The sequence below is a fragment of the Halyomorpha halys genome, unplaced genomic scaffold (genome assembly GCF_000696795.3).
Source record: "Halyomorpha halys isolate HHAL.00 unplaced genomic scaffold, Hhal_1.1 Scaffold266.1, whole genome shotgun sequence".
Taxonomy (NCBI): domain Eukaryota; kingdom Metazoa; phylum Arthropoda; class Insecta; order Hemiptera; family Pentatomidae; genus Halyomorpha; species Halyomorpha halys.
The window spans coordinates 697,651-708,849 of NW_027114321.1; the positions used below are offsets into that span (position 1 = coordinate 697,651).

At 30.3% G+C, this 11,199-nt stretch overlaps 1 protein-coding gene across 1 annotated transcript in view; it reads right to left on the minus strand.

Moving 5' to 3' along the window:
* Window positions 1-11,199, minus strand: part of LOC106680543 (RYamide receptor) — a 272,976-nt gene that overhangs the window by 197,694 nt on the left and 64,083 nt on the right. The window lies entirely within an intron of this gene.

An 11,199-nucleotide genomic window follows, 5' to 3' on the forward strand; every position in this document is an offset into this window, starting at 1 on the left:
ACACACACACACACACACACACACACACACACACACACACACACACACACACACACACACATTGTTTTTTTAAGAGATATTTTGGTGCATTTCTCTGAGCCCTTCCAATAATTTGAAAGAATTTCCGAGCATCAAATAACAAATGTTCAGTACGTGTGATACATAACGATACGAGCTTTCCAGGAGCTTTTTCACTAACGAAGAATAAATGTCCTGTCATAGAGAATAAATCTTTATTCGTTTCTTATTGCCTGTTTGTACACATACCTTGTGATTCTTTATTTAATTCTGAAATGTTTTTATGTTTGTAACTTTGTAGTTTTACAGAACGATGAACGATAGTGTGAAGTACGCATTCATGATAAACTTCTAGTTTACGCTTTTATAAATAAATAAATATGATTTAAAAAAAACGGAACATCATCTCCAGAAATTAAAATATTAAACAAGATTTTGTTGATTAATAATTATCAATTCCCACAATTCTGATCCTTTTTACTCTCAACCTTTATTCTTTAATAACTTTCCAACTTTTCGGCCCTCAAACCATTCTCAAGGATACAACCTTCAATATTGATGTCATTGTTTTTTTTAAATCTCAAATTTGCTGGCTAATTGCCCTTGTCACATATTACTTTTTTTATATCCTAAATTCGAAGCTAAATTTGATATTCTTTTAAATATAACTTTTCAGAATTATTATGTTATGGTGCTCATTTGATGTAGAATTAATTGTTCATTAATTTTTTTATAATAATTTTTATTCTAGGATGATAATTAGTACAATTATTAATCGGCATACAAAAAAAAAAAATAAATAAAAACGTCCATTTGTTCTTATGAGTGATACGGAATCAATATAGAAATTTTAATATTAATGAAAGCTAGAAAATTGAATGGAAATTCGTGCAACATTTTATTTTTGGAACTTGAAATGAAACCTTTCTCTACGAATTCAATTATTGTCTAATTAACGATTTCCAATTTCAATATGAAATTCCTGGAATCACTGTTGGATTAAAGAATTTGATTAAGGAGCTTAATAAAGGCAAATCTTTTATAGGTTTTCAAGTTTAACAGCCACCTTTCTTTAATTAAAGCATCGCATTACTATTTTTTCTTTGTCTAATTTTCTTGGTTAATAAAAGATTAGATTTTTGGGGAAAATTAATTCGGTTAATTTCATCTTAGTATAATATTCTAGATAGGCTATTCGACAATGAAGATTGTCAATACTATCGATATGCTAACAAAATATCTCAAAGCCTAGTGCATCCTACAATAGCTTATGTCACAGACAATCCAAAATAAAAAAAGTTTGTTAAGACACTATCTTAGGACAGTAGGCGTTTTTTTAATTCACTAATCACATATGATACATCATCACCAACTAAATACAAAACTTAAAAACTCATTAGTCAATTCTACTTTAACCGGAGATTAAGTAGCATACATACATAGTCTGCGTTGTTAAACAATCAAAAAAATTGATGAAGGTGCTAATGTTAACGTAAGATATGCTATCACAAGTGCTATGGTTTGGTAACGAAGAGTAGATATTCGTACACCACTGAAAAGCAATTTTATTAAATCAAAGTTTATCCGTGGGTCCCTCTCGAAATGAAAGTTAACCCGCACATACCGAATTCAAAGCGGCGCGGCACAATGGTGGGAAAAGTGCCGCCTTTGCACAAAAGCCTCAACATTTTTTTAATTTTCTGTAATTCGTAATGGAGTTTGTAATTGAGAGTGCTGAATTCAATGGAATCCATTTCTTTTTTTTAATATAATATTTTCACGTGTAATAAAATAAATTTTAATTTTTCCATCATTAAAATATGTTGTATTATAAATAAAATGTTATTCTGATTTATAGTACTTCATTTGATTATTGTTCTCACATTCATTTTGTTATGTCACCAAAATAATATTGTTCCAATTTATCAATGAAATTTAGACAAAAGTGTCTCCAATAAATCACAAAGATTTTATGGGAATATAAATCACAAAGATAAAAAAAAAAGCTCTTTTGTTTTAGTCTATCAAAAACGTGCAAAACGTTTTTTTTTCAATATTAAACTTTAAGTGGTCGAAGAAATTTATTAAAAAATATTTAAACAAAAATAAACCTACTTTTGAAAAACTAAAATTTGTAAACTAACTTTTTTTGGTATTTAATCGACGGAAATATTTTTTGTTGGATAGTTCTGAACAAAATAACAACCTGTAAACTCAATTTTTCCTAACGCCGAAATAACGTCTGTTAAATTATATCTACCAGTCACAAATAATGATTGATTGAAAAAGTAATAACGATGAATTCGTTTATTTGTATTTGTGTAATAAACTTATTGGTTATAAGTGTAAAAAACCACACTCATCAACATGATTAGACATATTTCATTTTAGAAAGTTTTTTTGTTACACTTTTCAACACTGTATGCCGCTGTATAGGATAATTTTATAGTCGTATTGATAGCGTGAATCGACAAAAACTCGAAACGTTTTTTATCACAATTGAGTGGCTTAAAGAACTTGTCAGACTTTATTTTTTTTTTTATTTTTCATAATTATTGAAAAAACCTATGATAGTTGAGTAGTGCTTTCATAATTGTTTATACTTTTTGTTGGTATTATTTCTATCTAAAAGTAATCCTCATTTAGCTGAAGCAAACTCTATTTTCGAGATTAAAAATAAAAATAGCATTAAATTTAGGAAGAAGATGAAGACCGTATGAAATAGATTATAGGAAGATAGTCTGGGTGGTGGTCAATAAAGATGTCAAAATAGTAAAAGAAAGCAATTTCGATAGCTTAATTGACTGCAACCCGGACTATCTAACTACAAAATTAAATTTTGATAAACCGATTGTACAGCTAATGTCGTTCATTGTTTTAAAGAAGTAAAGTTATTAGAAGACTAAGTAATGACTAAATTAGATAAGATCTGTTTATTTCAAGAGCTTAAAATGTTTGACTTTGTAACTTCACTCAGAATATGTGTTTATTTCCTCTAGTGAAATATAAGGTGTAATGAGTTGACCACAAGCTACGGTATAAAATGTCTAATGCTTAGCGCAATTAAGGTCAAGCCATTAATCTGGGTTTAATTCTGTAGAAAACCTTAAAATACAGTACAACAGTGTACAGTGTAAAACTGTACTAAACATTAAGTTAGTTTAATCGAACGGGATACTTCAGTATTATTTCAGCTCTATAAAAAAATCTAATTTAAAATAAATATATATTTTTTTATAATCAAACTTTATTTATTGATAGATATTACAATCTGCCACACCATTATGGGCAATAGGTAATAGTGATGAATGAACACATTCTTACTAAAATAAAATAAGAATGAAAATAAAAGTACATAAAAATAAATAAAATCTCTCTTAAAATGTATACAAAGAGAAGGATAAAAAAATGAACATAATCAACTATGTGCATGAAAAAAATAAATAATTAAAATAAAATGATGATAAAAATAAAAGAATCTCAAGTCAAATGTATACTCTTATGTACAATATTTACACAATCGACCTCAGGATCCCTGAGCCCGCTCTATTCCCACGTGTGAGAATTTCCCACTCTCGTCGCATTACTATAATGCGGTACTGGTAATGAAAAATAAATCTTTAAAGTTTATTGTTATTTATCTTTTAAAAACTTTTTAGTACGATTTCTTTATGTCACTAACCATCCACTGATATTTTTAGGTAAATATGCAATAAATCCAAATCTTAGAAGAAATAGTAGTATAAGATTATTTTCGTAGTAGGTTTAAAATAAATCAATGTATATTCTATTGGTTTTGGTTTTTACGCATATTGTCTAGAATCTGCATTTGGTTTCGATAGTTTTGTTAAAGTGTCGTAGGGAAAGTAGTATTGATACTTTAGTGCTGTCGCAACGCCTTTGAGTATCTCTGATGACACCTTCTAGGTCAGGAGTGGAAACAATGTGCAGTTAAGCTAGTTTTAAACAAAGTATGTTTGGTCCATTTCTTTATAGTTCTGTTTGAAATTCCATACCATAGATCATGAAGGATGTGCATCCTTATTCATTCTACGCTTAGATGTAATTTTAATAAACTTCCAATTGTAATGACTGGTATTATTTTAATATTTGTACCATTAATTGTATATTTTTAACCCCCTGTGAATTTTCATATTGATATCAAAGACTTAATTTATTTTTATTTTCATTCACTCTCTTTATTTTGGAACAGGAATGTTTTGTATTCATTGTTTGATTAACATTGAATGTCAAGAAACACATTTAATATCGTTTATAACATTTATTTTTATTTTTACAATAAAGGCACTTTCCGTTGCTACCCTCTGGGAAAGTTTTAATCTTATTGTGTTTAGAAAGAAACTTCTAGTCTTAAGTTTAGGCTCTTTCCAAACTCGAAAAGGTGTTTTACTCTCAAACTTCTGCTGTGCTGAATAATATTTACCCATAAATAAAAAAAGTAAATATTACAAACATGATTTTCAAACACTAATTCAAAAATCGACAATAAATCGAAACAGATTAATTTCAAACCTGAAAATATAAATTATTGATTGAACAACTTGAATATCCACAGAGAAATAAAACTGTTCGGGATTCTTCGATATCACTAAAGTTTTATAAAATATTGAAATGTACAATAATGCGGAATCATATTCAATAAACATCTCTTATTGAAAAATATATTTCCCCGAACATTTGTCATTCTATTACTGTACTTGAACAATTTTATCATTTCATTCATCGTTATCCCCCACTTCGACTACAGTTCCTATCTGCAGGAAGAGAGATGAGACTGAAGGGACTCATGAACTGCTTCATTGGATTTATCTTCGGGTCTCGCAGGTGATGTCAGATCTTCTGTTGGTATATTGAGATGAAGTGGCTTTATCCTATTTTCTGAAGGCAATGATTTCTCCCTGGGGTTTTTATCACTCAAGTCTTTAAACCGCAAAAATCTAATTACATATATCCTCACTCTAAGTTCATCCTTTCATTAAATGCTAGATCTTACCGGATAGATTTATATATGTTATCTTATATTGCAAATACTACAATCTTTCCATCTATTCGCCAATCCTCATCTGTTCTATACTTTAAATAACGCCTATTCCTTAATCAACAACAAGGGACGTGACGGCGGTCCCGAATGAATCTTGACATTCCCACCTTGGTTAGTACGCGACGGCAACCTAGGTAGGCGCCAGGGGTTGGCAAAAAGGACCACTAGGCCCACTTGCCGGACTTGTTCCACCCACCAAATACCAGTACTAGTAATCAACAACACCTAAGAATTTATCAAACCATCGTTCAATGTTAACAATCTAGTAATAACATTAATAACCACGATAATATTTTAATTTCAAATTAAATACCACGATTTTATAAAAATTAGCAGGTCGAATAATCACGAGACATGAATTTTATAGTCATCCATGGAAGACTTTTGTCTTAGAATATCTGATGTCTGTCTCATTTTTATCAACATTTTTGACTAAAACATACAGTTTAACATCAATTCATCCTATTTTTTAATTAATGGAGATTATTTTTATACTATCTTTAATAATCAAATTATCATCATTATTTCTTTTAATAGAAGCATTCCAGTATTTGGGTACAAGTTAATCAAATGTGTGCCTCTCTATAGCTGGCCTGGTGACTAATCCGCTCCGTGAAGTAAGTTCATTCATGGTTCCTTCGGCCGCTACCCCGTTGAAGATATTTGGCCGAGGAGCTTCAGATTCGATTAACCCTGATAGGAAGAGCGGAAGGGCTATCGGTGCGGCCCAGCCCTCAGCTCCCTCCTTCCCCCCCCCCCCCTCAACCAGCTTAGCTCCACCAAAATAATTTTCCATCTTAAAATGTCGGAGAGGGTGGGGGGAGAATGTAAAAGCCGGTGAGTATGAAATTGGCTATACTCAATTTTTCTTTTGAAGAAAAAGTGAACGCTATGTGAATTTACTTAGATGATGTATATATATTTTAAATATATGTATTTTTAAAGTACGCTCAAACTTCATTAATGTAAATTTACGAATTCACAATAAAAAAATATTGACTCACGCCACTTTCATTTTCATCCCCTCATATAATGTCAGACATATAACGTCATATGATAATGAAGGTGATTAATGGATTTTAGTCAACTAAAACGCTCTATAATGCCCAACTATATTTTGTGTGCCTATACTTTTACATTTAAACCTGCTTCTCTTACAAATGGAGAAGGAAAAAAAGGGGGTGACTTAGAGGAGGTGATCTGGTAAAAATGTCGCTCAACCACAATGGTTTTATCCTAACCCACAGAAAGATCAAAACCTATTCCAAGGTCCAAAGTCTAACAAAAGAGAATAAACAATTATTTGGGACAGCTGGGCTCAAATGAGGAACCGTTTCTTAAGATTCCTCTGCGTATTTTTACATTATTTCATTTAAAAAAAAAGTTTTTTCTTTTCTTTTTCTATATTTAATGTTGTTTGCATTTAATTTCTATACCTGTAAATATGGTGAGAATGTGCTCTACAATTCCTTTTTTCATTAACTGCTAATATATGACGGAATATAAAATTACACAAAATAAAAAAGAGGTTTTCATTATAGACTTATATCGAGGAGAAACTAACAGCCAGAAAAATAATGTCACACTGAAATAGTAATCTAAAAACCTTACATAATCATTCTCAAAACGACATCAAGTGACTAGGTATTTTTCTCTACTCTTTACCCTATTTGTGGAACGAGGGATATGAATGGTACTATTACTTTTTTTGGTTGTTCTAATTTACAGACGATAGAAATGTTAATATGTTGAATAACTAACAAACAAAGTTTGAATCTAACTGGTTGAAGCACGGTAATAAAAATCTTGTTGAACTCAAAAAAATTTGGGGGGAAAAGTAAAATTCGCGTTATATTAACAATTGTTTTTTTGTTTTGTTTTTAAATGTTGTTATAGTTATTCTTACCTCTCAAGATCTACTTAGAAAAGTGATAACTGATAAAAACTTGCAATAAACGTGTAATTTCGACTTTCCACATCTTTTTGTTTTTTACTTAACATGGTTAAACACAAACCATCAAGACTTGGTCCTTCAAGACTTGGTTATTGGATGGGAACAAATAGGAATAGTTGACAACTTGGATTCCATGAAAAATCGACCCTCTTAAATACTTCCAAAAGAGTAAAAATTAAACTAAATATAAGAAATCGATTTCTAATTTTTTTTTTCAGCCAAGACTCCCATTGGAGTCCTATACTGCCTAACCATGGTTGGGGGTCAAAGTTCTTCATTTTGTGGGACCGCCACTCAATGAAAAAAGTCAACGTCCCAATGTCTTAACCACTGAGCTATGGGCGACCCGATTTCTAAATTTAAGGTACATGTTTCAAAAATAAGCTAGGTTAAATTAGGTATAACACATATAAATAAATGAAGCTTTGAAACAAGGAGATTCTTTTTTTTTCTTAACTACAATACTAACTTATCAACATGAACGTGACACAGGAGGTTACAAAAAGACATGTATTAGTATGAACATTAAAATGACACAAAGGGTTTCAATTAGTTGTTCCAACATTACATCAAATTGTACAGTGAATAAAGATTCACATCCTTCATAATCTATATTATCAAATTTCAAATACAACCATAGCGAAATATACTAGTAATATTGATAAACCTAACCTAACTACACACTGTTAACACTCATGAACTGGTAGGTATTATCGAAGACACTCGGAGACGTAGCTATACCACCAAAGTAGTGATACTTTTTGTCATGTAATTTCAAGAACAACTAAAAACGTAAAAATAAAAATAATTTCATTAAAAAAATACCTGAGTACGTAAAATTACCCTCACTTATACTTGAATTTCTTCTTAGTGACTGGTTGTTGTTCCATATATCCTTGAACATATTAGTAAATTGTCAGTGATGTATATAAAAATTAATTAAACTTCATATAGTGATTATTAACGGTCGTGTTTAGAATATCAGGCCTGGCATACATTTTAGCTTCCCGAAAGGCGTTAAAATATCGTTCTTTTCCGTTTTTATTATGAGATTCTATAAGTCCACGTTTTTTTTTTTCTAGAACGTATTTTGAAATATTTTACACCTTTATCACACACGACAAAAAATAAATTCAAATAGTTTTTGTATACTTTCAATGAAGAGCTAAATAAAGTTAATAATGATTTTCTGCAAGAGACAAATGACAATGGAATTAAGATCTATTTAATGTAATAATGTTTCTCTACCATGTCAATAAAAACCCAAGTGTTTTTCCCCGAGGCCTAAAAGAATAAGCCTAAAAGAATGTGTTTTGATACTTCAAAACCATTTTATTTAAGCAAGATTTAAAAATTTGAGAATTACTAATATGTATAAATATATTAAAAAGTAATGATTTAATAAAACTAACGCAATGTAAAAATAAATTCTAGATTTTCCCTTTTACAAGTCAAGAAGAGAGTTATTGGTAAAACTTTTGTTTGTTCAAAAAGAACTCTTGAGTTCCGACGAGCGTTACTTCTCGTCTCAAACTTTCCAAACCATTGAGGTCTTGGACTTTTTCTAGTAGCTGAAACTTTTACTGTTGGGCTTAATAAAATATTTCCTTTTTTCGATACAGTTTCACTAGTTTCGAACCAACTCCGATGAGGGAATATAGAGGAAGGCTGACTGAGTATGACGAACTTAGATTGTGCCCTCCTGCTTGCTGTAACTAATGCCACTATAGGAGTTTGGGTTCCGATGGTCCGGGTAACTTAGTTAGGAGTCACAACGGATTCCCGATCCAAGGGTCGGCGTGGGTGTGCTAAGTAATGTATGGGTGCTCCTATGTCAGCCCAGAATCGAGTTTGACAAACTTTCCTACAATGGCAGCAGTAGGTCTAATTCACAGAAAAACATAATAATAATACTCATAATAGCCAGGTTTCCTTAGAAAAAACTAAAGCAAGTTGGCTTGCTTAAAACTAAGAAAATTTAAAGCTAAGCCCTTATTGGTTGAAGATGGAGTCAGAAATGAATTATACTTTAGTGATATACACTGTTTCGGTTATATTGTAAATAAATAAAAAACCTTTATTCTATTAGGTATATATAATAGAATAACTTTAACGGTGAGGCAAAAAAAAATAGGATTACATTACATTATGAACGAACGAACATTGCAAGACATATAGTTTTATGAATGAGAGTAGGGAAAAATATAAGGAAAAGATGCGATGAAACTAGAGATATGATGATATGAATTTAGAAGAAAAAAAACGAAAAATAACAAAGAATCTATTTACATTATTGTCTCATAGTTTTTGTTTATTCATGAGAAATATCCATATTTATATAGAATGATATCAATTTTTTTGGAGGAAGGGGGGATTTTCAACACCAACTCATTTCAGAATTTATTAATATTATTTTTGGTTCTGGTTCAACATTCAACCAAAAAGAAAAAAATAGAGGCATGTTGATAGTAGTATCCAATCCGTTTCTTTCCAAACCAATTACAAATGATCTCTAGCTATTAGGCCAAGCGACCAATACCCGCTCATTAAAACTTCTTCCTATACCTTCCGGATCAAGAAAAGCTTACATCTTGCTCCATCCAGTTATTGAATAAGCCTAATTAAATTTCTTCCTGAAGTTAAGGAAATTCTTCTTTAGTCCATACAAATGCCTCTTTTACCCGAAAAGCTTTAAAGATATTATGAAAATTTGATAATTTAAAATTGTTGGTGGTACTGATTAGAAATTTCAACTTCGTGAACATCAAACTACTCAGAAATATTTTTAAAAAAAATAGTATATATTTTTTTCTGTTTTCTCCTAGAGTATGGTATGTGCTGAGTAGAGCATGCGTTTTCTCAGCAACACCATTTTATACTAAATTACATTGAAGCATCTGCTTCCATCCAATGAGATTCAGTCTAATGAAAACCACAAATGAAAGCTTGTAATGACAAACGAAAATCACTGCAAAAGCTATTGGAGTTCTTAAAACTTTCTCCTTAATGTTTTAGGTTGCTGATACTAGTATCATACGACGAAGGCATTTTGTGGTGAAGCTATCAACAAGGTGAAGCATCGGGAGGCATGCTGAGGTACCCACCCAGATATATATTTTTGCAATCGAACAATTATTGAAATTAACCGTTTTAATTTTTAACTTTTCCTAATTAATTTCTTTAGAACATTACTAACCGACGGTAGAGAACAAAATGTAATCATTTCAAACTTTCCTTGTTGTAGAGTTTAAAAATTTTGAATTTATTTTATTTTTCAATTTATTCTGAAATAATTAGACAAGATCAATTTTATATTACACGTTTCAATAAAAACTATTATTTCACAATTCTGTAGAAAGAAAACATTTCTCAATTCTTCCTAAATAAATCCACACCTAAGTGCCTTAGTTGTTTTTTAATAAGTTGATAAAATTTGGAGGAATTAGTGAGTCGAAGTGAGCTCTGTACGACAATGTATTACTTTTAAAGAATGGACTCTTTAAATATTAACCATCTCCAATGAAAAGTCAAATTGTAATTGTCATTTGTATTTTGAAATATCATAAAAATATTTCTTCATCCAAGCAAATAAATCAAGAAAATCGAATTTGAAATGAATTTAATCTTCTTTTCTATAGGTCCATATGAAACTGAACTATTTTTATGTGAAACATTTAGTCACAATGGTTCACATAAAAATTCCAGATAACTAAAATCATTAAAATTTTTATTTAAAAGAAAAACTGTTAAAATTGTAATTGCCAATTTGTTTATACCAAATTCTAATAAATAGCATATAGAAATAAGTCTAAGAAGGTATGTATAATATAAAGAATTTATTTATTTCATATACATTATTTTTAAATTATTATTGTTAACATGGGCGAGACAGACCGCAGAAGTCCAAGTGCACTAAGGAAATACATAGCGCGTTTTCTGACGTGTTATACATTATTTTACAATTTAATAAAATATTTGTTTCTATAACACAATTTTTTTTTTTTACATTTTGATTTTAAGTTACAGTCAGCTATCACTGCGATATCAGCTGATTCAGTAGACTCGATAAAAGTCAGTGGTGAGTTACAACTAAGTGCATCCTCTCCTCCTTTTCTCTTTTTTGAGCTCGCAAAGGTTTAGCTGATAATTATTTCTTCATGTTTTT